General features: G+C 41.6%; 2 long non-coding RNA genes across 2 annotated transcripts; both read right to left on the minus strand.

Annotated features, from left to right (window-relative positions):
- Positions 1–1,435: 1,435 nt before the first annotated feature.
- Positions 1,436–2,611, minus strand: LOC138929549 (uncharacterized). The gene is made up of 2 exons (XR_011445816.1): positions 2,203–2,611; positions 1,436–2,143 (listed from the first exon to the last, which is right to left on the minus strand). It is a non-coding gene; the product is annotated as an uncharacterized lncRNA (long non-coding RNA).
- An 8,186-nt stretch (positions 2,612–10,797) lies between these two features.
- LOC138929548 (uncharacterized) lies at positions 10,798–11,906 on the minus strand. Its single transcript, XR_011445815.1, has 2 exons — positions 11,565–11,906; positions 10,798–11,505 (listed from the first exon to the last, which is right to left on the minus strand). It is a non-coding gene; the product is annotated as an uncharacterized lncRNA (long non-coding RNA).
- Between the last annotated feature and the right edge of the window lie 14,475 nt (positions 11,907–26,381).

The following is a 26,381-nucleotide window of genomic DNA, read 5'->3' on the forward strand; positions in this document are numbered from 1 at the left end:
TATTCGCTGTATTGGTCATCCATCGAAGTTCCTCTGACCACTTGATATTCCTAAATACGCGTACAGTACCTTTTGCCAGTAGTCTAAACTGTCGCCTTTGGATAGTATTCTGCGCTCGGTTAGCACTGGTCGATAGTACCACGAAGTTTTGATAACATATCGCTATTCCAAGCTACTAATTCCGAATTCGCTTCCCTCTACCTATTGAACGGGAGTTTGATCCACCTAACTAATTTCAGGGTCGAGTTTTTGCGCCTGTGAGTGGGTTCGTTGCGGTCGCCTTGATCCGTAAGATCTCGAATCGAAGACGCAATTCCGGCTAAGAAGTCCTCAACTCGCAACTAGCAAATCTCTAGTATAAAATAGTAACAATTTCTGCTGAGTAAATTAATTACAAAAAAATTCTTTTGGATGGATAGTCGAGCATTTTCATGGGCTAAAACCACTCGAGGGTCCTGCACCTAAAACAATAGGTATTTGCGGCTCCTGCGAGTTGCACTATAGCTTGATATTCTTCTTCCTCTTATTTCTCAAATGCAGATAACGGTCTTTGGCCCCACGTTGGGCGCCATTTTATTTATGTAGTAGCCAAGAGGCAGTGCTCACTAGATACTGTGGGTTTTCCAGTGTACAATCGGATCGGTATTTGTGCACTTCTTGCTATGCTCGGTTCAAAGCTCGTCGGATATGGCGTGGGCCTTCCTCACCGATTATAAGTCACACCCTTTCACTACTGTAATAAAAGTTTAAGTGCACATTCTGTAAACTAAATGATTGGTCAACGGTTGAATTAATCGGACGTACGGACGGACCCTAAAGAGTAGGTATAAGAGAGGAACACTCGCGTTGTGGGTGGCTGAGGTGTCATCCGCCCCCACGTCTTTACCCTCCCTGCCGTGGTAAACTCTGATAATTTAAGTGTTACCCCTTAACTAAGTTCATCTTTTCGATCTTAGCTCATTCTGAAGTAATTCGACATCCACTTGCTGTATTAACATAGACCAAAGTTTTTACTCCATTATTATTTCGTTAAACTTCAGGATAATTCATAATTTTGTCTCTTATAATTATTAATCATTTTCTTAATTTATCTAATCCCTAGATATTTATCTCTACGTTAATTGAAATTCATATAAACAAACGCGTAAATGTGCGGCTCGCTTAGGATCCCGTTTAAGTTATACATACGATCGATATATATATATATACAGAATAAATCAAATATGCGGCCTTGGTGCCAATTTACTTTCGATATACTGACTTACGCTCAGATCCTCCGCTGCTGGTTCGTTGGGCCCATCGAAGTTGCAGGTGCTGATGGCTGTTAGTTGGAAAGTTCAGAAACGATATTTAAATGGGACGCCCGCGTTCGCATTCACATATTACGCTAAACGGCAGAAAAGCAACAACAATATCAGTTACTTTCTATCTAATGTTACGCATCACTCTAAATTTAATCGATCTCAAAACTTTACGTCCTTCGGGTTACTGGAATCATCCAGCGGGAGCGCGCTGCTCACCGCGACGCGCCTCCAACTTCTTCGACAGGTCACATGCCTGCCGCTCAAGCGAGCTCTCTATCCGGCTGCGCCTGCTCCTGCCTAGTCTCCGCTCAGCTACCTTCGCTGCACCTCCACTGTTCCTACTGGCTTATGCTCGAAAAGGTAATGCTTAGCCGCTGTCCATACAGCCGAATCGCCTTAGTTGGGGCTGCACGAGGCCGGTTACATTACTCCGAGAACTCAGACACAGGCCGCCTCTGGTCTGACTCTTGGAGATTTCTCGCTCCCGGTTTAGTGCGGTCGCACTCGGATCGCTATAGCTCCTTGGCATCCGACGTGGCAAAGCAGAGGTTCCCAAAAAGTAGGGTTACGCGCACGTGCTGCGTTGGCCGCACGTCGACGTCTCTGCCGCCGTAGGGCCTCCGAAAAGTTAGGTTATGGCCGCTCGGTCGCACAGCGTTGGGCTGCACGTCGACGTCGCTGCCGCCGTAGGGCTTCCAAAGAGTAAGGTTATGGCCGCTCGGTTGCACCGCGCCGCCTTGTTCGCTGATCGCCAACTTTTGCCGCGTGTGGCTGCCACGCCGGCGATACGCCACGCTTAGCGAAGGACGTAAGAGCCGTCGCCTAGCGCCAAACTAGCCCTGCACAACAAAAGGGTTAACTACACTATAAACTCTGCCGTTCCGTAGTTAATATTTACCCGTTCTCACTCGTGCACAACACTTATTAAGTTTTGTCACTGGTCTCTTGCTGGCACTTTACTATTAATTCGATTAAAACTGTATAATCCACGTGCCGGAATTATTATAGTAAAAATGATCTACGATGCGTGTGCTTTGCTCTGGTTTTCAATTTCAAGTGAGCGAGCGTCACAAAATTTCTCTACACGCAGCGTGCCTTGCATAGCAAACGAGCCAAAAGCTACGGGACTTTTCCCAAATCCTCTCTCGCGCTCTCGATGCTCGCGAGCGAAGGACTGGAGGAAGGAAAAATAAGCAAAAAATCGTACGATTTCGCTGGCGCTGCGAATGCAGGTAGAAGAAAAACGGCATGTTCTGGAAGGCGCTACCCTACACTCTAGTCGCGGCATATGCGTTTCGATGGGTCGGTTCTATCATTTAAACTTACTGTTGGAGGGGGGCGGCTTTAAGCTGAAATGCACTCGGATAAATAATAACACGTAGAACTTGTCGGGGTTTTACGCGACGTGCGTCGGGATGTTTATTTAGTCGTAGGTAAATTGGTACTGAATACAAAGAACAAAAACTAAAGCGAGGGAGAGCGGATTAGAAGCTCTAGGACTGGAAGTCCGGAGGAAGAGGGAGAGAAAAGGAGAGCGTTCGGGATCACACTGCCTCCCGAAACTGAGCGCCTTTCTGGCGTGAACATTCTCCCCCCCTTGCGAGGATACGCAGCAAAAGTACCAGGAAGTATTAGCTCTGGAAAGCGTAGGATAACGCTGAGCGTTCGTCGGCATGTAGAAGGGTGTGGTGATCCTGTCCACACGACTGGCATCGGTCGCTACTTCGACAGGATCCTCCGGAATGGTGGTGGGCCAGGCAGTTGACGCAGTACTTCCTGTCGATGACTGTCTGGAGCCGTTTCTTCGCATCAAGCCGGAGAAAACGGTGACACTTCCGAAGAGGATGGTTCCCTTGGCAGACTCGGCATTGGTAGGATAAAATACCTCGGGAACGTCTGCTCTTGCTGTCGTCGTACGGAACCCAGTAATTGGAATCGGCCGAAGTAGTCACTCGTGTGGAGAACGAGGAAATTCTTTGGATGGGTGCAGGAATTTGTGGTGCGTCATCACGAGGATTCGGAACACTGGATAAAGTGTTGCTTGGATGCAACAATGTTTGATGCCGACCGTGACACGTAAGACAGCTGTGGGCGCTTGTGCAATTACGGAGTGGATGACCGCTTGCAAAGCAATTTAAGCACAACTGCTTTTTCTCAATGTACGAAGTTCGATTTTCTATCGTCATCTGGAGGAAGCGTGGACATTTACGCACTGGATGGTTCTCTGCAGAACACAAATCGCATCTTTTGGATATGGGAACAATCCGCGTACTAAAGGATTTTAGTACTCGCGGTGCCACGATGGATTTTGTCGGGTTGGACGGACTGAGGCGTATCGTAGGAGGTTGAATAGAATTCATAGATTCCAGAGTTCTATGGCGCTCAGTAAGGAAAGAATCTAATTCTAGCCACGTCGGAATTTCGGTTTTATTTGGTAAGGACTGCTCCCATAATGAGAGCGTCAGCTTTGGAAGCTTCGTGGAACACAAATAAACCAATAGACAATCCCAATTATCCGTAGGAAGGCCGGACAGAGTTAGGGATGTGAGGCAATTTTGAATTGTATTCTGCAGCTTCTTCAAGGCTGCCGAGGATTCGCGTTTGATGGATTGTATGTTTAGTAATTTCTTCAGTTGGCTGTTCACCAACGCGCGTTTATTTTCGAAACGCTCAGTTAGGTTTCCCCATGCTGAGCGGAAACCGTCATTGGTGAGTGGCGAATTGGAAACTATAGAATGAGCTTCACCACTAGTCTTGGCATTTAAATAGAACAACTTTTCTACAGGGGTCAGCGTAGGATTGTCGATATAGACCGCTGTGAAAAGGTCCCGGAAAGTCGGCCAGCGAAGATAATCGCCCGAGAAAACTTCCGTTTCGCACGGAGGAAGCCGACAGCCAGACGGAAAGGAATTTTGGGGCGCAGGAGGTTGGACTGGAGCTGCTTTAGCAGAGATCGTATCGATCTGTTCCATGAGCTGGGCGGCACACCGTCCGTAAATAAAATAGGAGTAGTCGTATTTTGCCTTAAGAGTAGGCAAGATGTCTGCAGCGCCCTCTAAACCAACTGAAATTAGCTCTGAACAAGCTTCGTACTCTGTCTCGACCTTGTCCCATAGCGCTCGGACTTGGTAGAGATGGATTTGACAAGAGTACTTGGATGGAGTGGGTGCTGCTGGATTGCAGACTCTGGACTCGAAGTGACTCAGACGGTCACAGATCAACGTAAATTTGTCTAAAATTGAAGGAGCCATTCTGGATATTTCTTTATAATTTTTACTATAAATAGGTATATATTACAAAATAATTTATAGGTCGAAGTTGGATTGGGAATTTAGGAACCAACCGGACTCGTAATAATTATTTTTGAAATAATTATTATTTGTGGAAAATTGTATTTTTCTCGTAAGGAATTCAAATCGAGAATATTTGAATTAAATACGGAATTACGAAAATACGGTCACACTAATGTGTATATGGAAGCACACTTGGATTTCTAACTTAATCGGTTAGTTGGAATTTTAATATAAAATAATTTAAAATAATTTTATTTGTCTGGTCTTATTTGATTGACCGGTGCTGTATTTCGGAACCAATACGTGTGTGTGTGTATATTTGTGCACTTGCCGTATGCAAGTGCAAAATAGCGGAGATAAGGAGAGGCGGAAAAAATTGCCAAATATCGGAGCGTCGTATGCAGACGATTATGTATGTATGTAAATACGTATTGCAGCTCAGAATAGAGCGAGGGAGTAAAAAAACAACAATATATGTACGAATTAAATAAATTTGTTATTAACCCTAGACGGTCATGCTTCGTCGATTCGACGACGCAAAATCACAAAAGATCGAAAAATGAAAAAAGGGCTGTTTTTTATTTTTAGTTTTTAAGTATATTCTTAATATGAGAATGAATTATTATTTCTAATTTTGAACAGTTAAAATGATGAATTAAACGCTGTAAAAATTTTTGTTACAATATTTGTTTGTTTTTTATCATTTATACTTATTTTAAAATTGGCGTCGTCGATTCGACGAAGCATAACCTTAACGTAGGAAAAATAAGCATGACCGTCTAGGGTTAAATAAATTTGTAAATATAAGTTTCGGAGTGAAGTGGACTGTATTTGTAGTATGTATGTAATGTAAATAAATGCTAGCGGGAACACAGTAAACGAGAAGGAATTAAGAATAATTCGAAATTGGAAAGTTTTACTGTGGCTTAGGCATTTATTTAAACAAACACTTTCGGAATTTTGGAACGAAGACCTTGTATAGAAATTATTTGGATATAATTTCTCGATTTGGGGAAATGTCAATGTTGACAGTGATCGTAGTCTTATGGAGTGGACTGTATATGTTTGTAAATGTAAATAAATGCTAGCAGGAACACAGTTAACGAAGAGGAATTGAGAACTATTGGAATTAAATTCTCACTGTGGCTATTGCATTTATTTAAACTTTTGGATTTCGGCACAGAAATTTGACACAAATGTAGAAAATTTGGAAACCGAATTATTTTGAATTTGGAATTGGAAGTTATTATGCTGCCGTGTGTCGGATTAATCGGACTTGGATTTAGACAATAATCATACAGAGAAGTTAAGACGAATTGAGTTTCGCAAAACCTAACTGTATGACCGGCAGCAATAATGTAATGAACTTATCTGGTGCGGTGTTAAAGCCACCGGAGCTGCTGGTGGATGATATCCGGCTCGAAGGACCAAATGTTGGAGGGGGGCGGCTTTAAGCTGAAATGCACTCGGATAAATAATAACACGTAGAACTTGTCGGGGTTTTACGCGACGTGCGTCGGGATGTTTATTTAGTCGTAGGTAAATTGGTACTGAATACAAAGAACAAAAACTAAAACTAGGGAGAGCGGATTAGAAGCTCTAGGACTGGAAGTCCGGAGGAAGAGGGAGAGAAAAGGAGAGCGTTCGGGATCACACTGCCTCCCGAAATTGAGCGCCTTTCTGGCGTGAACACTTACGATTATACTTATTTATATTTTCCTATTTGTTTTCCCTGCCCTTACCCTCTGACCCCTACACCACAGTTAACTCATCGAGAGTCCTACTCGAAGAGGTTTTAACTGAAAAAGGTCAGACAAGAATCTAGCTCTTTATGTCTTTCAGGTGATACACCCCTAAGGATTTCCCGACATCGTTTTCTTATTCATAGTAAATATGGCTAAGCTTCTTAGTAACTGTCGCTTTCATAAAGACTGGAGCCAGCTTACTGTTGAATTGTTTAGCCGCATTGCTTTGCGCAAAACTACGGGCATACACAGTGTCACCGACTTTAAAACATGCTGAACGCGAGCGCAAATTATTAACTTTTGCATTGTTTTCATGCGTTTCCTTAATTTTCTTCTGTGCTTGATTACGTGCTAGCTGCATGACATCAGGCGTTTTCAACAAAGTATCATCGTGTAACGACTTAATGTTTCTTAGTAATTCATAGTCCTTTCCGTTCATGATCATATTCTGTACTTCGGCAAACACAAGATTCTCCTTAGCTGGTGAGATGGGCCAATGCCTCTGTTTTACCGGCTTCGCTTGACCAACGTCTATGGAATGTTCAATTAGTTGAGTTCGACCTAATCCTTCAGACTCGTAAGAGGGAAGCTTAGAGAATACAGTCTCTAGCCTCTTCTGTTGCTCGATCGAAAGGACATGCGTTTTCGGGCTATCGTCCGGATCTTCGTCTCGCCCTACGTCAAGTTCAGCTACACTTCCGGTCTCTTCCATTATTTTGGACAATAGACCGAAGTCTCGCCAGAAATCAACTCCCAGATATATATCTTGCTTCAGCCCTGGGATCACAAAAAATTCGACTGGATGTGTACGATTTTGATAATTGATGTCTGCCACGAGTCTGCCTACGACTGAGCACTCGGAGTTATTCGCGGTTTTAATGCGACCTGAACATTTTCGTAAATTTGGGTTCTGAACTAAGTCTCTAGCAGCGTTGCCTCCGATACAGCTTATCGTTGCTCCTGAATCGAGTAACGCCACATAGCGCTTACCCACTAAATCGATTTCCGTGTATAAACGGTTATCGGAATTCATAAAAACTGCTGCTTTCAACTTTTTCCGGTTCTTTCGAACCTTGTTCCAAAATGATCGTGCTCTTAGTGTTGAACGTCCGGGTTTGCGAGTGTCAATACTGCTGCAAACGTCTGCGAATATTCTTCGTCTGGCTTCAGCGTACTGTGCTTCACGTATATGATACGGTTGGTTAACTTTTGCTGTGTTTGGGTGTACTTCTTGCAGATTTAAAACTTCACACGGTTCTGTCTGCGTACCACTACTGGATTTTAATGTTTCGGATGCGACGCGTGGATTTTGGCCGACGCATCCCTTTGTCGGTTTTCCGATGGTCTACAGTGCTGACAGTTCGGCTTAAAAGTGTTTTTGGCTCCGCATCCATAACAGAAGATGCTGCGAACTTCGAGACACTCGTCGAACCTATGGCCTATCTTATCGCAGTTCCAACATCTTATCTGATTAGTCTGTAGGGCTGACACATCTTCTCGACCTACATCCTCGGATTCCTGTTCTAGTTGAGCAATATAAGGTCGTGTTCCGACTTGGTTCTTCCCTTGCTGCGGTCTATTCTGCTTACAAAACTGTTCGTGCGTTCGTATCTCTTCCCTTAAGGTGACTAAGGAATCTATGCGCAAATGCATCAACTCGTACCTCAGCGATGGCTTCGCATGTCGAATCAGCAGTTCAACTAACGACTGCTCTGAAAGTCGAGTACTCAAGCGCGAAACCAACTTTTCTATTTGGAATTGGTACTCTTCGAATGGTTCCCTGTCTGCTTGACGCCTACTATTGATAGATTCCCATATGTCCATGTCTGTATCCACATCTCGAAATTTCTGTCTAAATTCCCTGCAAAACTCTGCCCATGTAAAATTCGTACATGCTTGGTGGAATTTCCAATACCACTCATTCGCTTTGCCGGTAAAGAACAGATGTAGGTGATCACAAAGAAGCTGATGATCTCCGTTCAAGTTTTGTTGGGCTAGTGCTTGTACTCTGTACAGAAAATCCTCTGTCTGCAAGCCATCTTTGGCTCCATCAAATTTGATGTGCCAACTCTGGATAATACCGGGCACCTTCTCCGGCTGCACCGAAGTGTGCGACCTCTCAGAGTTTCGACTAGATTGTCGATTCCCTAATCTCTCGTTTTGCTCCCTGTTCGGTAAGTTCAATCCTGACCCTGGCTGAGTTTGACCTACTGCGAAAGCTTGTCCCTGTGTTACATTGTTCATGCTTCTCCTACTCGGGGATTGGGCATTCTGTTCGAGCTGCAAATTCGATATCTGTGATTGTATGAAACGAGTCAAATCCTGCATAAGCTTCTGTTGCTGAGACTGCATTGCTGCTTGAACTACTCTACCTATTTCTTCGACACTCTCTGCTCTAGATGAATCGAGAATTGATGGTGTATTAGCGCTTCTATCGCGCTGCTGCGCCACGTTACTACGTTGCTGAGACCTAGTAACCATACCTCTGCGTTGCCCCAAACTTCGACCTCTTCTTGGTTCATTCCTGTTACGGCCTCGGTTTGTGATAAGATTGCTGCTGCCTTTGCCAGCGTCATATTCATTGGGTGCTCTTCCTGACTCGGATCTTTGTTCTGCATCTGCCAATTCGGCTAATAAGTTATTGTTCGATACTGACAACTGCTGCACCGTGCATGGTTGATTGCAAGTCGGACACGAGTTCGTTACTGACAAGTGATCTCTAATACATTGATGATGAAATCGATGATTACAAGGAGAAGCTGCTGTCAGATCGATCACGCTTAAAGGTCGTGTGCATAGAATGCAAACACTCTCGTCATTATTAGAAGCGGCTGCTAAATTCTCTAAGCTATGATGAATAGGCATTTTCTTCTTCTGTAACTGTTATTGGTTGCTTAATATTTTCAAATTATGGTCTTTGTTTTTCCAGCTAGTTTCTGTCGAATACCTTCTTGCTGAGCGTTCTCTCCTAACCAACTCTATACTAATATTGTCTATATTGTTGCGGCTTTGTAGGTTTGTATTCGCTGTATTGGTCATCCATCGAAGTTCCTCTGACCACTTGATATTCCTAAATACGCGTACAGTACCTTTTGCCAGTAGTCTAAACTGTCGCCTTTGGATAGTATTCTGCGCTCGGTTAGCACTGGTCGATAGTACCACGAAGTTTTGATAACATATCGCTATTCCAAGCTACTAATTCCGAATTCGCTTCCCTCTACCTATTGAACGGGAGTTTGATCCACCTAACTAATTTCAGGGTCGAGTTTTTGCGCCTGTGAGTGGGTTCGTTGCGGTCGCCTTGATCCGTAAGATCTCGAATCGAAGACGCAATTCCGGCTAAGAAGTCCTCAACTCGCAACTAGCAAATCTCTAGTATAAAATAGTAACAATTTCTGCTGAGTAAATTAATTACAAAAAAATTCTTTTGGATGGATAGTCGAGCATTTTCATGGGCTAAAACCACTCGAGGGTCCTGCACCTAAAACAATAGGTATTTGCGGCTCCTGCGAGTTGCACTATAGCTTGATATTCTTCTTCCTCTTATTTCTCAAATGCAGATAACGGTCTTTGGCCCCACGTTGGGCGCCATTTTATTTATGTAGTAGCCAAGAGGCAGTGCTCACTAGATACTGTGGGTTTTCCAGTGTACAATCGGATCGGTATTTGTGCACTTCTTGCTATGCTCGGTTCAAAGCTCGTCGGATATGGCGTGGGCCTTCCTCACCGATTATAAGTCACACCCTTTCACTACTGTAATAAAAGTTTAAGTGCACATTCTGTAAACTAAATGATTGGTCAACGGTTGAATTAATCGGACGTACGGACGGACCCTAAAGAGTAGGTATAAGAGAGGAACACTCGCGTTGTGGGTGGCTGAGGTGTCATCCGCCCCCACGTCTTTACCCTCCCTGCCGTGGTAAACTCTGATAATTTAAGTGTTACCCCTTAACTAAGTTCATCTTTTCGATCTTAGCTCATTCTGAAGTAATTCGACATCCACTTGCTGTATTAACATAGACCAAAGTTTTTACTCCATTATTATTTCGTTAAACTTCAGGATAATTCATAATTTTGTCTCTTATAATTATTAATCATTTTCTTAATTTATCTAATCCCTAGATATTTATCTCTACGTTAATTGAAATTCATATAAACAAACGCGTAAATGTGCGGCTCGCTTAGGATCCCGTTTAAGTTATACATACGATCGATATATATATATATACAGAATAAATCAAATATGCGGCCTTGGTGCCAATTTACTTTCGATATACTGACTTACGCTCAGATCCTCCGCTGCTGGTTCGTTGGGCCCATCGAAGTTGCAGGTGCTGATGGCTGTTAGTTGGAAAGTTCAGAAACGATATTTAAATGGGACGCCCGCGTTCGCATTCACATATTACGCTAAACGGCAGAAAAGCAACAACAATATCAGTTACTTTCTATCTAATGTTACGCATCACTCTAAATTTAATCGATCTCAAAACTTTACGTCCTTCGGGTTACTGGAATCATCCAGCGGGAGCGCGCTGCTCACCGCGACGCGCCTCCAACTTCTTCGACAGGTCACATGCCTGCCGCTCAAGCGAGCTCTCTATCCGGCTGCGCCTGCTCCTGCCTAGTCTCCGCTCAGCTACCTTCGCTGCACCTCCACTGTTCCTACTGGCTTATGCTCGAAAAGGTAATGCTTAGCCGCTGTCCATACAGCCGAATCGCCTTAGTTGGGGCTGCACGAGGCCGGTTACATTACTCCGAGAACTCAGACACAGGCCGCCTCTGGTCTGACTCTTGGAGATTTCTCGCTCCCGGTTTAGTGCGGTCGCACTCGGATCGCTATAGCTCCTTGGCATCCGACGTGGCAAAGCAGAGGTTCCCAAAAAGTAGGGTTACGCGCACGTGCTGCGTTGGCCGCACGTCGACGTCTCTGCCGCCGTAGGGCCTCCGAAAAGTTAGGTTATGGCCGCTCGGTCGCACAGCGTTGGGCTGCACGTCGACGTCGCTGCCGCCGTAGGGCTTCCAAAGAGTAAGGTTATGGCCGCTCGGTTGCACCGCGCCGCCTTGTTCGCTGATCGCCAACTTTTGCCGCGTGTGGCTGCCACGCCGGCGATACGCCACGCTTAGCGAAGGACGTAAGAGCCGTCGCCTAGCGCCAAACTAGCCCTGCACAACAAAAGGGTTAACTACACTATAAACTCTGCCGTTCCGTAGTTAATATTTACCCGTTCTCACTCGTGCACAACACTTATTAAGTTTTGTCACTGGTCTCTTGCTGGCACTTTACTATTAATTCGATTAAAACTGTATAATCCACGTGCCGGAATTATTATAGTAAAAATGATCTACGATGCGTGTGCTTTGCTCTGGTTTTCAATTTCAAGTGAGCGAGCGTCACAAAATTTCTCTACACGCAGCGTGCCTTGCATAGCAAACGAGCCAAAAGCTACGGGACTTTTCCCAAATCCTCTCTCGCGCTCTCGATGCTCGCGAGCGAAGGACTGGAGGAAGGAAAAATAAGCAAAAAATCGTACGATTTCGCTGGCGCTGCGAATGCAGGTAGAAGAAAAACGGCATGTTCTGGAAGGCGCTACCCTACACTCTAGTCGCGGCATATGCGTTTCGATGGGTCGGTTCTATCATTTAAACTTACGATTATACTTATTTATATTTTCCTATTTGTTTTCCCTGCCCTTACCCTCTGACCCCTACAAACCCTAAGTCAAAATTCTACCGAATGCCATACTCCAGTTGCTCTGCGAGTATTTAAATCATTAATAATCGGAAATATATAAGAAAGGTATAATCAAAACAAGAAGAAAATAAAAAGTTAACTCCCGCGACGGCAGGTGTCCGTCTAGGTGATCCTAACGGGTCTTAGGCAGCATCCACTGCGCTGGCGATAAGCGTATATCAATAGCTTAGGCCTTCGTCGGCCAGATGAGGGGAGCGAGGGGGTGTTTTCACGGCAGCTTGCCGATGGTGATAACCAAGCAGCTGCTCCGGTCTAATAAAAAAACTGCGCCAGCGGAATTGGTCTGCTGCGCTCAGGTCTTCCACTTGGGGTGGTTCCGCTCTCATCCAAACGTGGGCGGTTATGTAATCATCGGCCGGAGGTTAAGTCCGTCCGGGCCGCTGAGTATGGAGCGAAACTGGTGTCAACTGAGATCCACTGCTGGCGGTTGGCGGAATTGGTTAAAGACGGCCGTAGAGCAGGGGAATCTGCCTTTTCGAGGTCTAGGCCTCCGTCACGCCTCTGAAGCCGGATCCCTATGAAAACTGAGTTAGCATTGAAACGCACTAAATTTGCACTTATTCACCTTTTCTCCACGCACAAATTCACACGAGAAGTTATAGCTGGCTATACCACTCTGGGTTTCACTCGGATTATTTAATTAATAAATTGTATTACCGCGTGTAATATTGACTTAAATTTGGCCGCGCCGAGAAACATAAACGTTTGCCAAAGGGTTTTTATCAAAGAGTGAATTAAGCTTTGGGAAGCTGACTGCAAGTAACCGCGGTTCAGAGCTTTACTTAGACTAACTGTTCAATCGTATGATCATTGTCAATCGTGATTGGTCTTAGCCAGTTATTAGCTATTTTCGCTATGGAAAAGTTCCTATAATTTTAAGTGCGAGGGTAGGTCGAAAAGTTTTTGTAAGTGTAAGCTTAGCTGGTCACTACAAACTCAGTAAATGCTCAGCAGGCCCCAGAGCAGCCACAAAACAACATGGAATCCATGATGGTGACCATGCAACAAAGCATGATGGAACTCATGTCATTTATGAAAACGACCATGCAAACGCTCGTCCAGAATCAGAATATAGTGATACAGCTGCTCGTAGCACAACAGTCAAAATAATCAATGTCCAATCTACGTATATCCACGTGGAATGCCAATGGCGTCTCACGGCATAAACTTGAACTAACACAATTTCTAAACGAAAACCACATCGACGCCATGCTACTGGTTGAAACGCACCTCACAAGCAGATACAACTTTCATATAAGAGGTTATACCTTCTACCGCACAGATCATGCAGATGGTAAAGCCCACGGCGGGACCGGCATCCTTATCAGAGAACGCATCAAACACCACTTCCACCAAAGGTTTGCAACAAATTACCTGCAAGCTACGTCCATTAAAGTGCAGTCAGGTAACGGCAACCTTTGCATTGCTGCTGTCTACTGCCCACCTCGCTTTACAATCTCTGAAGGTCAATTCATGGATTTTTACAACTCACTTGGAGATCGATTTATAGCTGCAGGAGATTACAACGCCAAGCATACGCATTGGGGATCCCGCCTCGTGACCCCCAAGGGAAGACAACTGTACAACGCTCTCATCAATGTGAGAAATAAGCTGGACTACGTTTCCCCTGGTAGCCCCACATATTGGCCAGCAGACCCCAGAAAGATACCCGATCTAATTGACTTCGCGGTGACAAAAAACATCCCACGAAATTTAATAAACGCCAAGGCCCTTCCAGACCTTTCTTCAGATCACTCGCCGCTGTTGATAACCCTCCTTCAAAGCCCAGAAACTACGGATCGCCCCTATAGGCTGACGTCGCACAGAACCAATTGGATGAAATACAAAAAGTATGTGAGTTCCCACATTGAGCTAGCCCCCCAGCTCAATACTGAAACCGACATCGACTCCTCCACCTCCGCACTGGAAGAGGTACTTGTGACTGCAGCCAGAATCTCAACACCACAACAGACGGATGTGCAAAAAATCAAATTCAAAACGAACCAGCAAATTGAACAGCTTATCCAAGAAAAGAGGCGTCTGCGACGGGTGTAGCATACCAATAGATCGCCATGCTCAAAGCAACGTCGAAATGAAGCCACACGCAAACTAAGCCGGGCCCTGAAGCAAGATGCCGAAAAAGCACAATTAAGATATATTGAAAAACTCTCGCCAACCAGCACAAAGCATCCCTTATGGAGAGCTCACCCAAATTTAAGCTCACCGGCTGAAACCATCACCCCGATAAGAAAGTCATCTGGTTGCTGGGCCCGCAGCGACAAAGACCGAGCCGAAACTTTTGCCTCACATCTCCAGGGCGTTTTCCAGCCGAACCCTGCTGCAAATCCATTTGATCTACCGCAAATCCACACTGAAACGGAATCTACTCCAGCATCATTTCGTCCGAACGAGATAACGAAGGTCATCAGGGAACTGAAGCCGAAAAAGGCTCCCGGCGTTGACCTAATAACTCAAAAAATGATAATTGAACTTCCGAATTGTGCTATTGAGGTCATCTGTAAAATCTTCAATGGGATCATAAGTCTCGGCCATTACCCAACAAAATGGAAAAAATCTATAATTATAATGATACCGAAGACCGGAAAAGACCACACGATTCCGTCATCTTACCGACCAATAAGTCTACTATCATGCTTGTCCAAGTTATTTGAAAAATGCCTACTAAAGCGCATAATCCCTTACCTGGGAGCTCACAACATTATCCCAGTTCATCAATTTGGCTTCAGAGAAAAACATGGAACTATCGAGCAAGTAAACAGAATAACATCAGAAATTCGCACAGCCTTCGAGCATCGAAAATATATTGCAGCGCGATATTTCTCGACGTTTCTCAAGCATTCGACCGAGTCTGGCTCAACGGCCTCATGCACAAAATAAAAACACTCTTGCCGGTATACACACACAAATTACTTGAGTCGTATCTCTACAACAGAGTCTTCGCAGTGAGGTGCAACGCAACAACATGCGGCACCTATTCAATCGAAGCTGGAGTCCCACAAGGAAGTGCACTTGGGCCTACCCTATTTGTTCTATACACAGCGGATGTCCCCACAAGCGACCAGCTAACATTATCCACTTTCGCTGATGACACTGCGATCCTCAGCCGTTCCAGATGCCCAGTCCGTGCAACAGCCCAGCTCGCCAACCACCTCAAGGTAGTCGAGAAGTGGCTATCTGATTGGCGTATTAAAATAAATGAACAAAAGTGTAAGCACATAACGTTCACCCTCAACAGACAAACATGCCCCCCGCTCTACCTGAACAGCACACTGATCCCCGAAGTCAACGTGGTAACGTACCTGGGCGTCCACCTGGACAGACGCCTAAGATGGCGAAGACATATTGAATGCAAGAAACTTCATCTAAAACTAAAAGCCAGCAGCCTCCACTGGCTCATAAACTCCCGATCGCCCCTGGACTACAAGGTCCTGCTCTACAACTCCACACTAAAGCCATCCACAGGGATCTCGGCATTCCTGCAGTTAAGAACGAAATAGAAAAACAAAAAGCGTCCTACAAGGAAAAACTCTCCACCCATCCAAATCCTTTAGCAAGGGACTTGATACGAGCATCCAGCCATAATTATTCAGGGCCATTTACTCTGTACCAGTCTCATGACTGCTAGTTAGGTAGTATTGTAAGATTTGATACACTTATTGTTAGTCTCATAAATGAGAAGATTCAATAAATAAAAGCAAAGCCTGAAAAAAAAAAAAAAAAAAAAAAAAAGGGTAAATTTGTAAACAAAAAGTTCACAACTCAGCTAATAATGCCTGTATCCACTTCAGAATTTGTATTTATAACAGTTTTTACACGGCTAATACATTTGCATACTCAATTGTAAATTTGAAAACAAAAAGTTCACATCTCAGCTAATAATGCATGTATCCACTTTAGAATTTGTATTTATAATAGTTTTTACACGTCTAATACATTTGCATACTAAATTGTAAATTTGTAAACAAAAAGTTCACATCTCAGCTAATAATAAAATTTGTAAACAAAAAGTTCACAACTCAGCTAATAATGCATGTATCCACATAGGAATGTGTATAGTTTTTACACGGCTAATACATTTGCATACTCAATTGTGAATTTGTAAACAAAAAGTTCACAACTCCGCTAATAATGCATGTATCCACGGCAGAATTTGTATTTATATTAGTTTTTACAAGGCTAATACATTTGCATACTCAATTGTAAATTTGTAAACAAAAAGTTCACAGCTCAGCTAATAATGAAATTTGTAAACAAAAAGTTCACAACTCAGGTAATAATGCATGTATCCATGGCAGAATTTGTACTTATATTAGTTTTTACAAGGCTAATACATTTGCATACTCAATTGTAAATTTGTAAACAAAAAGTTCACAACTCAGCTAATAATGCCTGTATCCACTTCAGAATTTGTATTTATATTAGTTTTTACAATGCATACTCAATTGTAAATTTGTAAACAAAAAGTTCACAACTCAGCTAATAATGCCTGTATCCACTTCAGAATTTGTATTTATATTAGTTTTTACAAGGCTAATACATTTGCATACTCAATTGTAAATTTGTAAACAAAAAGTTCACAACTCAGCTAATAATGCCTGTATCCACTTCAGAATTTAGTATTTATATTAGTTTTTACATGGCTAATACATTTGCATACTCAATTGTAAATTTGTAAACAAAAAGTTCACAACTCAGCTAATAATGCCTGTATCCACTTCAGAATTTGTATTTATATTAGTTTTTACATGGCTAATACATTTGCATACTCAATTATAAATTTGTAAACAAAAAGTTCACAACTCCGCTAATAATGCATGTATCCACGGCAGAATTTGTATTTATATTCGTTTTTACACGGCTAATACATTTGCATACTCAATTGTAAATTTGTAAACAAAAAGTTCACAGCTCAGCTAATAATGCCTGTATCGACTTCCGAATTTGTATTTATATTAGTTTTTACACGGCATACTCAATTGTAAATTTGTAAACAAAAAGTTCACAGCGCAGCTAATAATGCCTGTATCCACTTCAGAATTTGTATTTATATTAGTTTTTACAAGGCTAATACATTTGCATACTCAATTGTAAATTTGTAAACAAAAAGTTCACAACTCACCTAATAATGCCTGTATCCACTTCAGAGTTTGTATTTATATTAGTTTTTACAAGGCTAATACATTTGCATACTCAATTGTAAATTTGTTCATTTCGCATTCGACCTTCATCGAGTGCAGACGTGCTTACGGACGACCGCTACGCGGGGTTTATTCTCGAAGTGTTTTTTCATGGTGAAAAAGTAAATTCGGAACTCTAAACTACGTACTGTCAGCTAGGCCAAGCCCTACAGTGCGTATGACATACGGACACTAGTGCGTGAGACGTGTTTTTGAGCTGCAAAGTTCATTTATATTGTGCCACGCGTAACAAGCTCAAAATAATGAGCGGCGATCAAAAGAATGAGCGTAGAACCTCTGTAAACCAAAGAAACGGTGTTTTCTCTTATTTCTCAACTCGCGATATCGAAGCAGAAAAAACGTCTACCAAGCCCAACCCGGCTCTACTGACCGCCGACGGCACGAGAGCGCGCTCTTGCTCTCCCGCCCTACTTATTCCAGCTCCTACATCTTGGAGCTCCCAATGCCAAACCCCACCACCAGCGGCTTCGATGGAAGACGCACCAACAACAAGCAGAGCTGCAATTTCTGCAAACGCATCAAAAGCAACAGCAACAACTAAACCAACGACCAATATTGCGAAATCGGTGCCAACGGCCGCAGCGCAAAATACAATGGTAACAAAAACCGTGAGCTCCGATAAGCAACAAGCGGTTCCGGCCATACAGACTGGCATGGATCGCTACATCCAAATTAAGCGTAAGCTTAGCCCCCATAACACGGTTGGTAACAAGCCTAAGATCAACCGTGTCAGACGCACCAACAACAAGCAGAGCTGCAATTTCTGCAAACGCATCAAAAGCAACAGCAACAACTAAACCAACGACCAATATTGCGAAATCGGTGCCAACGGCCGCAGCGCAAAATACAATGGTAACAAAAACCGTGAGCTCCGATAAGCAACAAGCGGTTCCGGCCATACAGACTGGCATGGATCGCTACATCCAAATTAAGCGTAAGCTTAGCCCCCATAACACGGTTGGTAACAAGCCTAAGATCAACCGTGTCACCAAAAGCTACGACCCAAACAGCACCAACAAATTTTCTCCGCTAGCAGCTGGTGAGAATAATGAAGCAGAGCTGGAGCAGGAGTAGTAGGATATCCTCAGAAGCGGGCCAGCTTTGATCTTTAATCGTTAATTAGGGTCATTAATTAAATAGATAGGGGTGATCTGACCCCTGTCACCTTAAAAGGGTAGGGTAATAAAAATTGATTAGGGTGTGATTGAATGGATTGAGGACACGTGAGAAACGTGTGCGGAAGCGGTACCGCCCCGAAGACGCAGTCGATACGGGAGCGAGGGGGCGAGGCAGCGATAACGCACACGATACGCCTTCGAGTGCTTATGCGAGGGAGCGATATCGTTCGACCCGCGCGCGAGCGGGTGCGTTACCGCCTCGAAGACGCACTCGAAACGGCTTCGAGAGGGAGCGATAACGTTCGATCCGCGCGGGAGCGGGAGCGTTACCGCCTCGAAGGCGCACACGAAACGGCTTCGAGAGGGAGCGATAACGTTCGATCCGCGCGGGAGCGGGTACGTTACCGCCCCGATGGCGCACTCGAAACGGCTTCGAGAGGGAGCGATAGCGTTCGACCCGCACGCATTCGTTTCCCACAATCAAATCCCACACCAAAAGGGGATGGAGGGTGAAAAGGTCAGTGCGATCCTTAAAGGGATGAAGATGACACCGGGTACACCTGCAAACGCACAATGCAATGAAGAGGGAGGGATGAAAAGGTCAGTCGAGATTTTTGCTCGTGATACATATGGAGACTTGTGTGTACACGAAAGGACAAGCTGGTCAGCGATCAACCATTTCATAAAGAGAGGGGAGGGCGCTCATAGACAGGTAAAATAATGTATGCGACCGGGACTCAAGGGATGAGGTTTAAACCCATGCCACATACCCTTTCGGAGTCAAAGAGTCATAAAAAAAAAGGTTGTTTACGATGTTGACTAATTGAAGACTTCTCAAGAAGGTTACAGCTCATTTATTAATGGGTGGGTGAAGGGAACATGCATTGATATACAACCCGTTTAAAAACTAATTTCAAAACAAAGAAAAGGAAGGGAAAAGTCAACGAAGGCTGGCGCCGAACGCCGTCCACTTTAGAGGCAATCTCATTTGCTTAATGTGATAAACAAAGGACCATGGCTTCGTATACCACCAGTTCTCAAAAGTCATTTCAAAATGATAAAAAGTCACCGAGACCAACATATTTTCTGCAATTAACTGGTGAGACGTCTCTCATTTATTTTCAATTAAGGGTGAAAAGGATTCGTCCTCTCACCCCTTTATTATAGGTAAATTTCCCATACCTGAAAATGAAAAAACTGAAAAGAATAACCATTTTCCCATTTCCCAATGAAAAGTATTGAATATAGTTTATTTTTTCTGAATATTGTATAATTTTATTTTCTCAATAACTAAATCGATGTTCTAAATTACAATACGAATTTATAATTTTTAAACATTTGGTTGAGCGTACAGTAAAGAAATGACATGCGCATGTATCAACCCCATGGTTGACATCATTTTTAGCCCAGCAACATGATGAGAAGTGTTGTCCGTGTTCATTAGAAACCAGTGGAGTATCGGCCATCCTTCTATTGAAATATTTTATTGAATCTTCCAGATATTTCTTGTGCTCGCCGAAAATTTTATTGTCTTTGTTCCAATATTTCAAGAAATTGTTTATTCTGCATATAAGTTCATAGATCCCCATTTTGGATACATTTTTCATTTCACTTTTGTTTATAAACATTTTATAGTATTTTTTATTTAATTATTTTGTTGAATTTATTTTTTTTTTATGTTTTGTTCCGTAGACGTCCACTTCCAACGATTTCCAGAAATTGATTGAAGAAATGTTATTCAATTTTTATACAATACGTTGAACCAATCCAGTTAGTGGTGTGTATTCGACTAACCGATCATGAATGAGAAGGCAATATACCTTCGTATTCATCTCACTCGCTTTAGTTAGTTCTGTTGAAATTTTTATATCAATGGGTCCTGATGTTACACTCTCATTTTGATATGAGAGATCGACAACTACAATGGGAGCCCTGCTCATAAATTCCGTTGGAGATAGAAGTGGATGGGACTCTCTATTGTAATAGCTCTCTTGAAATCTGGCATACATATCATACAAGACAGCGAAACGATTTTCATTGTATTTAATATTCAAATCCTCATAAGGGTACACATCGGAATTAAGATATACCTTTGCATTTCTCAAATTGTTTGAAATTAGTTCTCCATTTAAGGTGAATGCAATAATAGCAAATCGTGGTCTCTCTCTATTTGCAGCCAGCTTAACATTCCATACATGATGCGTTCCCTGTACCAATGTTGGATTTATATAACAATCCCAGCTGCGAAATGAAAGTGGAAGACTAGCTCCACTTTTCACTATATTATACATTTTAATTTTTGTACTATCGCTTGGAACAATATGGGGTACTTTCCAACTAATACTGTGTATAGCAATATTATGTGTTTTCCCATCCACAGTTTTATGATACATTTCATCTGTATTTTTAGCTAGTAGGAGGATTATTTCATGTTTACAATTTAACATGACTCTCCTAAAATCCTCTGTAAAACCCAACAGCATCCGAAGCGGAACAGAAAAGGAGAAATGACCCCCAGATCTGATATCATCTCCTCCGCTCCATCCAGCATTGCGATAAAGATGTTTTTCCTCATGACTGATGGATAGAAAGTTCTTGAGGGTTGATGTAATACCAGTGAACCGTGTCCTATCAAGCTCAGTTCCATTTAGTTCGTATCTTATTTCATCCAAAAAATAAGCCATGCAATTATTTTTAAGTAGACCATCAACACCATTTGTACTGCTTGTTCCTGTATTTGCATCAATAATTTTGCTAAGTGTGCCTTCAAAGTGGAGAAAGCTTTCACATGGCAACAGATTGATGTCAGAGTTCTGTACACAGATCCGGACTTCATCATTTGTTTTGAAGTTTTGTTGATATGGATGATACGTATGGTACTCCTTTTTAATGATACTTTGATCATTGATAGGCTTTTCTTGAACATGAAAAATTTCATTCATTTGAAAACTAGTTATAAAACTTTATTTAATATTAAATCCAAGTGATTTTAAAATCAATTTATTTTTTAATGATAGAGCAGCTCGTTTATGTGAAGCTCCTTGAGATGATGTTGATGTTTTCACTTCAGCTTTCGACTTAGTAATGTTGATAGGGGCGCGAGGAATGGGCTTTTTATTATAGATGATCATTCTGCTGCTCGCAAGTGTAAACGAATTGATACAGTTTCTCCTCGCAGATTAATTAAATCTCCGTTCTGATCAGTTACCCGTACTTCAAGCGTGCTTATTTCTCTACAGTTGACAGGTAAATAAATTAAGTTTCGTGGGGTAATGTTCATTTTATAGCCAGGGGGTACATTAATCCCAAATTCGTGAAGCACATGATTTGGTTTATTTCCAACATACGATCCGCTAATAATATTACATTGCAATCTAATGGAATTTACTTTTAAAATATTTATTGGATTATCCGAGTTGTGAATTTCATCATTATGAGGCCTTAATTTCCGTTTATTGAATCCAAATAGCTGACCAATCGATCGTTCATGATTAAAATATATAGTTTCATTTTTTGTTAGAACTTGAACTTGAAATGTATTATTATTACATTCAATTTTAACGCTCTCATGAAGTTGATGTTCTTTAAGTTTATTAAAAATATATTTTATAATGTCATCAAATTCATATGAACCCTCCGGTATTTCTATTACTTTATCACCAATATGAAATAGATTATTCCTCTTATCAACATTCGGAATAGAATTGAATGTATAAAAATCAATGAGAGCACATTCATAATTACGTTTTAATTCAATTTGTGGAAAAAAGTTTTCGCTTATAATTGATGTATTTCCAGTTAAGGCAATTGTTAGCGATGTAGACATTATGACGCTTGTTTCTGAACTGTCTTATTTATCATCATTTTGATAGAGATATATGATTTTTAAATATTATAGAATAATAAATTGATCAAAGCCTTTTCTATATCGACCAGTATTTATTTCATCATCCTTTGAAATTATGAGAAAGCCATATTTATCCATCCAACACTCTCGTGCAATTTTCATAAAAGTCTCATAATTCATGTCAGTAACAACATGGTCTCGATAAATGTTTCGTAAGTTCAATTCATCCTGCTTAAACATTATAATAAAATTTGCATTATCACGTATCAAATGTTTTGGTATATGTGTATAAGTTTGTGATAAGTAGAATGAATCAATATTTCTATGACGTCCCATGCAAAAATAGTTCCGAATGTTTTCTTGCTTTTCACAAGCGACGTCATCAAAGATAAATATTGAATTACTTTTAGCTTCCTGTGGCGACAAAACTATTTCATTATCCGAAAATGTGTAAAATCCCATTCCTTGTATTGGTTTTATTAGTTTTTCCAAGTATTGATATTTCGGTTGGTATAAGCTTTTTGAAAACACATAAATATTTTGGAATTTAAGACCGTTTGGATCCTCGAGTAAGCTTATCATCACGTTAGTTTTTCCACAATTGGATGGACCGATAACCAAAGCTCTAATCGAATTCGGCAACAAAGTACTATGGCGTGGAGCTCTGTTCTCTCCATGTCCTCCACATTCAATGTTTCTAACTATGATGCTTTTATTTTGTCTTAAAAAAAAAAAAAAAAAAAAAAAAAAAAAAAAAAATGTTCGAACCATCTTGGAACACGGACGTGTTTACTTTTACTCCGCATTAAATCCATTTTATAAATCGAAATAATCGTCAAAATCTCATAACTTTGCTTTTTTCCTGCAAAACAAACATAGTTCTGCAGCGATTATATCGAAGTAAACAATAATTTGCACTATTTACATTGTTTTTTAACAACTAAAAAGCTTGTTAAACGCTGTGCATTTTGTTATTGTCGTGCGAATCGAACATAGAACATTTACATCGAACCGAAGCAAACCGCTTGTGCACTCGCCTACACATAAACACATACACAAAACATAAAACACAAAGCGCGCGCACAAAACACTCAAAACAACAACACAATGAGTTCGATGGCAAAGCGATCCAGGAAGGAGACTCAGCTCGACCAGGACGGATCCCGGCCCTCAGATGCCCAGTTGCTGCAGAAATTCGACCTGAAATTCGCAGACCTAAAGGAGAGTCTGACTGGCTTCCTGGAGAAGAAACTTCAACCGATGACCGAGAAATACGACCAGCTATGCCAGCTGGTGGCCAAACTGGAGAACGAGGTGAGAGAGATGGGCGCGTTGAAGCAGCGGGTCTCGGAGCTGGAGAAGAAGCTAGCGGATACCCAAAGCGATAAACGCGTCGAGGCGCTCGAGGCCAGGCTAGTGGCAACTTGTAATGCGCAGGCAGAGGCAGAAATCGCATGCGACTTGCGCTGGCATGGAGTCCCACAAACGGATGGGGAGAACCTGAGGGCACTTTTCCACGCACTCTGCTTCTCACTTGAGCTAACTCCTCCGCCCAAAATACGAAATATTTTTCGCGTGCGACCAAAACAACCCGCACATTCTATAGTTGATCCGATCATAATTATAAAGTTGGACCACGTGAGCGATAAAGCGATGCTCTTACGTGCAGTGGCTGCATTCCGGCGAAATAATAAAACGCAACTAAGCTTAAAGCTTATAGGCCTAGACTCGCCAGCGTTTATCTACATAAACGAGCAGCTGACGAAACCGAAATATGAAATATTCAAACGAGCAATGCATCTCAAACGGATAAAGCGCTTATCAGCTGTTTTCACTCGGCGAGGGGAGATATTCGTGAAGGAACGAGTAGGTGCAGAGGCTAGGTGCTTGCAGAGCTTTGGCGATCTGGATCATCTGGAGTTGGAGATGGGGCTCGGTAATGAGTCCCTTACTTTAGAAGTTTCAAGTGTTGGAGCTTTACAAAATAGTTCTTTTCGCGCCTAAACGTAGTTTAAAATGCATTTTTTATTTAAAAAGTTTAGTAATATTTAAAAACAGTCGCTGTAATAGGAAGCTTATATTTATTGTGGGAGTCTTTAAATTTAGAATAATTCTTGATAAAATGCTAATAATTTTAAAATTTATTAATATAACATGGAAGACAACATAAATCAAAATAGTCAAAATAGCCGCGCGTTACTGCGCATTCTTGGAAAGCAGAGATCTGGTCTAAAAATCTGTCATATAAATGCTCAAAGCCTGACTAAAAAAATTGAAGAATTTAGGTATCTCTTTATCGACTCAGAAATAGATGTTATATGTATATCTGAAACATGGTTTGTCCCGAATATTTGTGATGTCTTAGTTGAATGTGACGGCTTTAACTTGTATCGTTCTGATCGTGAAAGTCATGGTGGAGGGGTTGCAATGTATGTGAACAAAAAATTGAAGTCCAAATTTGTATGTAAACATCCTGCTTGTAGTTCTGTGGAATATTTATTTGTAGAAATTAAATATAAGTTACAACACACTGCAAAAATGCTGATTGGGTGCGCCTATCGGCCTAATTGTCGGACCAACTATGACAACATTACAAGTATCCTAGCTGATTTGTCAACAAAATATGCAGATGTTATTCTTGCAGGTGACTTTAATAGTGATTTAATAAGAGAATCACATCTTACAAATAATATGGAGTCGCTAGGGTTAAATGTAGTAAACACTACTTCCCCTACGCATTTTTGCAACACTCGCAGCTCATTACTAGATGTGTTCTTTGTGACTAATACTGACAAAGTAGCTTTATATGACCAGCTAATCGTCCCGTCTTTTTCGAAACATGACCTCATCTTTCTGACATACGCAATTGACCTTCTATATCATGACAATACCATAGTCTTTAGGGACTTTAGAAATATAAATTATGAACATTTAAATGAAACCTTTAACTGCTGTAATTGGGATGGCCTATATTTACTCGCAGAAGTTGACGATCAAGTAAAGTACTTTCAGGATAATATACTTAACTTGTATAACAGCTGCGTTCCGGTTCGTAGAAAAATAATTCGTGCAACGGAGAAACCATGGTTTCATAATGGCATTCGGAATGCGATCAATGAACGCGACAAAGCTTTCAAAAAGTGGAAGAGGTATAGGACATCACATGAATACAGGAAATTTAGTTTGCTGAGACAATCTGTAACTAAGCTCATTGACATTGCTAAAAGCAGCTACTATTCCCGTAAATTTGAAAGAACATCTTCTACTCAAGAAACATGGAAAACAATAAAAAGTTTGGGAATAGGAAAATCCAAAGGGAGGGTGGAACAGGACATAGATGTGAATGAACTAAATAAACAATTTATAAAATGCTCAGTACCTGAAGTTCTTGACAATCAATACTTACAACTTGCACCTGAAATCGTCTGTGATAATAGGTTTAGGTTTGTGACTGTTAATCAATGTGATATTCTACAGACTATACTTGACATTAAGAGTGATGCGACTGGACTTGACGACATTAATCCGAAATTTATCAAAATTTTGTTACCTAGGATTCTGCCTTATTTAACTCATATATTAAATAAAGCATTAACAACCTCGACTTTTCCTGACTGCTGGAAAACGGCCAAGATTATTCCGATTCCAAAATCAAATACTGACTACAGACCTATATCGATCCTGCCGTACCTTTCTAAAATATTAGAAAATATAATGGCAAAACAAATAAATAAATTTCTCACTGACAATGAAATGCTAAATAATAATCAGTCAGGATTTAGGAAAGGTCGAAGCTGTACTACAGCTATATTAAAGATTACTGACGACATAAGGAAACAAATGGACGATAACAATGTCACATTTTTAGTTTTACTGGACTATAGCAAGGCTTTTGACACTGTAAACCATAATATTCTATGTTCAAAGTTACGTAATATGTTCCATTTTTCAAAAACTTCTGTTAAGCTTGTGTCTTCGTACTTAAATAATCGTCGTCAATCAGTTGTTCTATCTAATGTATCGTCGGAATTTGGAAATGTCACTCGTGGTGTCCCCCAAGGTTCAGTACTTGGTCCACTGTTGTTTACACTGTATGCTAATGA

Source organism: Drosophila kikkawai, unplaced genomic scaffold, assembly GCF_030179895.1.
Source record: "Drosophila kikkawai strain 14028-0561.14 unplaced genomic scaffold, DkikHiC1v2 scaffold_320, whole genome shotgun sequence".
In the NCBI taxonomy this organism is placed as follows: domain Eukaryota; kingdom Metazoa; phylum Arthropoda; class Insecta; order Diptera; family Drosophilidae; genus Drosophila; species Drosophila kikkawai.